The sequence below is a fragment of the Mytilus californianus genome, unplaced genomic scaffold, assembly GCF_021869535.1.
Source record: "Mytilus californianus isolate M0D057914Y unplaced genomic scaffold, xbMytCali1.0.p SCAF_11, whole genome shotgun sequence".
NCBI lineage: Eukaryota > Metazoa > Mollusca > Bivalvia > Mytilida > Mytilidae > Mytilus > Mytilus californianus.
Genome location: NW_026262593.1, coordinates 13896119 through 13901340, shown reverse-complemented (window position 1 = coordinate 13901340; position 5222 = coordinate 13896119). Strand labels below are relative to the sequence as shown.

At 34.0% G+C, this 5222-nt stretch overlaps 1 long non-coding RNA gene across 1 annotated transcript; it reads left to right on the top strand.

Moving 5' to 3' along the window:
- The first annotated feature begins 1395 nt into the window (after positions 1-1395).
- Positions 1396-4998, top strand: LOC127719616 (uncharacterized). Its single transcript, XR_007990430.1, has 3 exons — positions 1396-2398; positions 3772-3863; positions 4679-4998. It is a non-coding gene; the product is annotated as an uncharacterized LOC127719616 (long non-coding RNA).
- The last annotated feature ends 224 nt before the right edge of the window (positions 4999-5222 follow it).

Sequence of the window (5222 nt, the reverse complement as noted above, 5' to 3'; positions counted from 1 at the left end):
AGGGACTTGTATTTAAGGGTTGGGGTCAGGAAGGGTTACCCCATGGGAGTCCAGGGACTTGTATTTAAGGGCTTGGGGGTCGGGGAGGGTTACCCCATGGGAGTCCAGGGACTTGTATTTAAGGGCTAAGAGGTCGGGGAGGGCTACACCATGGGAGTCCAGGGATTTGTATTTAAGGGTTGGGGGGTCGGGGAGGGTTACCCCATGGGAGTCCAGGGACTTGTATTTAAGGGCATGGAGGTTGGGGAGGGTTACCCCATGGGAGTCCAGGGACTTGTATTTAAGGGCTTGGAGGTTGGGGAGGGTTACCCCATGGGAGTCCAGGGACTTGTATTTAAGGGTTGGGGTCGGGGAGGGTTACCCCATGGGAGTCCAGGGACTTGTATTTAAGGGCCTGGAGGGTGGTAAGGGTTATCCCATGGGAGTCTAGGGACTTGTATTTAAGGGCTTTGAGGTCAGGAAGGGTTACCCCATGGCCTAGTGTAATAGAGAGGAAGAAGTTGCTGGGTAAGGAGGGAAGTAAGTAATGTGTTGGTGTTGTAATTTCACACTGTTCTGATGGTGTGTAGTTGCTTTAAAGTTTGTGAAGTACAAATAACCCTGTACTTTTGGATGAAATGCATTCTAAGTTTCAAATAACGAACCTTGCCTTTTTCTGAATTTAAATAAATAACACTTCCTTTTTCTGAATTTTAAATAAATAACCCTACCTTTTTCTAAACTTAAATAAATAACCCTTCCTTTTTCTAAATTTAAATATATAACTCTTCCTTTTTCTAAATTTGAACCAATAACGTACCTTTTTCTAAATTTAAATAAATAACTCTTCCTTTTTCTAAATTTGAATCAATAACCCTACCTTTTTCTAAATTTAAATAAATAACTCTTCCTTTTTCTAAATTTAAATAAATAACTCTTCCTTTTTCTAAATTTGAATCAATAACCCTACCTTTTTCTAAATTTAAATAAATAATCCTACCTTTTTCTAAATTTAAATAAATAACTTCCTTTTTCTAAATTTGAACCAATAACCCTACCTTTTTCTAAATTTAAATAAATAACTCTTCCTTTTTCTAAATTTGAACCAATAACTCTACCTTTTTCTAAATTTAAATAAATAACTCTTCCTTTTTCTAAATTTGAACCAATAACCCTACCTTTTTCTAAATTTAAATAAATAATGCTTCCTTTTTCTAAATTTGAATCAATAACCCTACCTTTTTCCAAATTTAAATAAATAACTCTTCCTTTTTCTAAATTCAAATAAATAACACTTCTTTTTTCTAAATTTGAATCACTTTTTCTTAATTTGAACCAATAACCCTACCTTTTTCTAAATTTAAATAAATAACTCTTCCTTTTTCTAAATTTGAATCAATAACCCTACCCTTTTCTAAATTTAAATAAATAACTCTTCCTTTTTCTAAATTTGAACCAATAACCCTACCTTTTTCTAAATTTAAATAAATAACTCTTCCTTTTTCTAAATATGAATCAATAACCCTACCTTTTTCTAAATTTAAATAAATAACTCTTCCTTTTTCTAAATTTGAATCAATAACCTTTTTTTTGTGTGCTGGTGGTGTTAATTACCACAGGTTTGTGTATGCGTCTAGTGCGGTTGGGAGTCATAGACTTGCGCTGCCGCTGGATAGCTTATATTCATAGGTGAAAAGAAAGCTGAGTGCGTAAGTCTTTCCTGCCAGTACATAGCCTCTGCACTAACAAGACTTCTACAGTGCCTCCTCGCGACAGCACATGGTAACTAGGATTAAGTATCCTAGGCTTCACTGTAGAGGATCTCGGAGTAGCAAGGACCCTAGAGATGCAGTGTGTAGGCCCATCGATGTGTGGACATGCCCTAGCACTCATCAACCTTGCCCCAGTTATGGGTAAATAGCCGGCTGGATGATGGTCATCAGCCTTGAAAGACAATTTGTCTAGGAGAGAGAACTCTTGATATAAAATTCTGGGTAGATTTGACTTGTCAGCCTTGGTCTGCAATTGATCTAAAGGAAAGAAACCTTGAGTAAAGATTCTCTGGTTCTTCAGGTTAGGGATTGAGAGATAGGCCAACAACCTATCCTCGTAAAAACCATAATGTTACAGAAAAGCAAAATCCATTTGCGCCCTATGTGACACTTGGCGATTACTGGAGTTGTAAGTTGTATAGTAGACAGTAAGAATAGCAGACAATAAAATACTCAAATGATAGATCTGAAAGGAATATAGACTTAATCAGCTGTGAACCTGAGAATGTGAAGGATAGTCATTTATTAGGATGTGACCAGTATTCTTGTGTATGGACAGTTGGAGAAGGATATATATACTGATTAATCTCCCAGATAAGGAACATCACAACCGGGTCTGCATGAAGCTTTAACATTCAAAAGACAAGGTAATCTTGCATAAGATACATGTAGTAGATGTCTTAAGTCATTTCATTTAAGCAGTTATGATTTTGATGTGTAAATTCACGTCTGGGTATAGTCTTTAAGTCCACAAGATAATTATCATGGAGCGCCAAAAATATTCATTGATATTCTGTTTTAGTGTAGAAAAGGGATAAATTTCTATGGGAGCAATCTGACACTAACCAGAAAACTAGATTGAATAATATGAACCCAACAAAATGGAGAATTTTAACAACATTGGTGCTCCTGAAAGAAAAGGAAGGGTAAACAGTTCCTGCTCCACAGGTCACAATTAGCAGTTATGACCAAAATACGTATTACAAATAAAAATTCATAAGTTGAAAAAAAATCATGCATAAACTAAATATTCGTAAGCATGGAACCAAGTGTCTGGCCTACTTTTGCTGTTAATTGCAGGCTCGACAAAAATGAGGAAGAAAATTAATAAAAAATATTCCTCTTGATACTATCTTTTGATTGTAATAAGCTTCTGTCCAAGTTTGGTAAAAATCCAGGATAGTTTATGAATCTAATAAATGTATTAAAAACTTAACTGCAGACTGTATGTAATGTTACTGGAAGAACAACTAATAAAATTGAGAATGGAAATGGGGAAGTCCATTTAAAAATAAAATATGGATAAACAGGTACAAAATTTTAACAAAATTTCCTTCTAGATACTAGCTTTGATCATAAACAAGCTTCTGTCCAAGTTTGGTTCAAATCCAGGTAAGAAAGTTATTAAAATTTTAAAAACTTTTAACAGAGTGAATGTAATGTTTCTTGGCAGAAAAACTAAGTCCATTTATAAGTAAAAAACGGAAATAACAGAATTTATTTGAACAAAATTTACTTCTGGATACTATCTTATGATCATAAACAAGCTTTTGTCCATGTTTGGTAGAAATCCAGGATTGTTTAAGAAAGTTATAAAAATTTCAAAAACTTTAACCAAAGAGTGAATATTTGTTGCCGCCGCCGCCGATGACGCGGACAGAATGTAGGATTGCTATGTCTCGCTTTTTCGACGAGTTGAAGGCTCGACAAAAAGTAAACAAAATATAAAAATTCATGAAAATCAGCCTAGTGTATTAAGAAGACTTATATGCCTGATAATGTACATGTATATGTATTAGATAAAATGTCATGTATTTACTGCTGTGATTAGATGTTGATTACATTGACTAAATTCCATATACATGTATAAATATCGAAATAAGATGTGGTATAACTGCCAATGAGACAACTGACTCCACCAGAGACTAAAGAATGTAGAAGTTAACAACTATTGGTCAACATTCAGCCTTCAATAAGTATTTTTACTACTATCACAGTTAAGGATTCAATTTTTTTTCAGTTATCCAGGATATTTTGCAAACACGTAAATGATTTATTGAAGTAAAATCTAAGGAAAGTAGGACCTGGATGTAAAATAATACCAACTTTAAGGTATGCATGTTGATGGTAACATTAAATCCTTGTTTCATATAAGGTAACATTAAAGATAATGAAGGGTTCTAGTTTATTGCTTCTATCCTAATACAACACCTGATCATGCTAATTATAGATATAAAAATATGAAGATGTGATACGACTGCAATTTGGAAAACTCCACATTAAAAGACTAAATGACACAGAAATTAACAACTATAGGTCACAGTACTACCTTCAAAAATGAGTAAAACCCATACTGCATAGTCAGCTATAAATGGGCCAAAAATGAAAATTGTAAAACAATTCAATCGAGAAAACAAACTGCATAATTTATGTCCAAAATAATGAACAAAACAAATATGTAACACAGCAACAAACAATTTTAACCACTGAATTACAGGCACACACAGAGTATGGCGGGGTTAAACAGGTTGAAGGCTATTGTCCTTATCCATCAAATCTTTTGGTTAAATGAAAATTTTTAATCCATGCAGGTGCCTGAAAAAATTGACGAGTTATTTTAAACAAATCTGAAGCAAAATGTAAGTACAATGGTGGCATTTCATACTTAAGATGCCTTAAGATTAAATGCAATTCCGGACTGCTTTATATGAAGAACTTCTTCAGCCTCGGTCTCCTGGTTACCCCATATATATGGATAAAATGTAAATATCTTCTGACATCAACATTATATATATTATTTTGTGAATTTTAGTTTACATATTTTGAATGAAATTTTTTTTTCTATTTGTAGACAAACTGCATGTGCTTGTTAATTTAGAAATCATTAGTTTACATATTTTGAATGAATTTTTTTTTTCTATTTGTAGACAAACTGCTTGTTAATTTAGAAATCAACTATTGCAGAAGAACGGATTCTGTTGATCAGACAAACTTGGAAACACTTATTGACAAAAAATATATGTAGTAATACAATTATGTTTAGAGAGAGATAGAGAGAGGGAGAGAGCCAGTTGTAAAGATTTATTCTTTCAAACCAGATATGTTGATTTACATTTGAATTTCATATGCCTACAGTTCCCCCTAAATGGTCTTAGTTAAAACATGTACTAGGTGTTTAATGTAAGACTTTGATGTGACTTGTGAGAACAACCAGCTGCCATTGGTTTAAATCTATTTTTATGCCCTTTCAGTTGGGGGGGGGGGGGGGGGGTGCATATTGTTTTACTCCTGTCCCTACTTCCTACCGTCCTATTATGGTTATATAGATATAAGAAGATGTGAAATTAGCGCCAATGAGACAACTCTCCATCCAAATCACAGCTATTCCAGATAACTACTCCTAGAGTTGGAATGCAAAGAAAGAAGTTTCACTTTGCTGGCTGTTTGAACATATATTGAAGGTGTGCATTT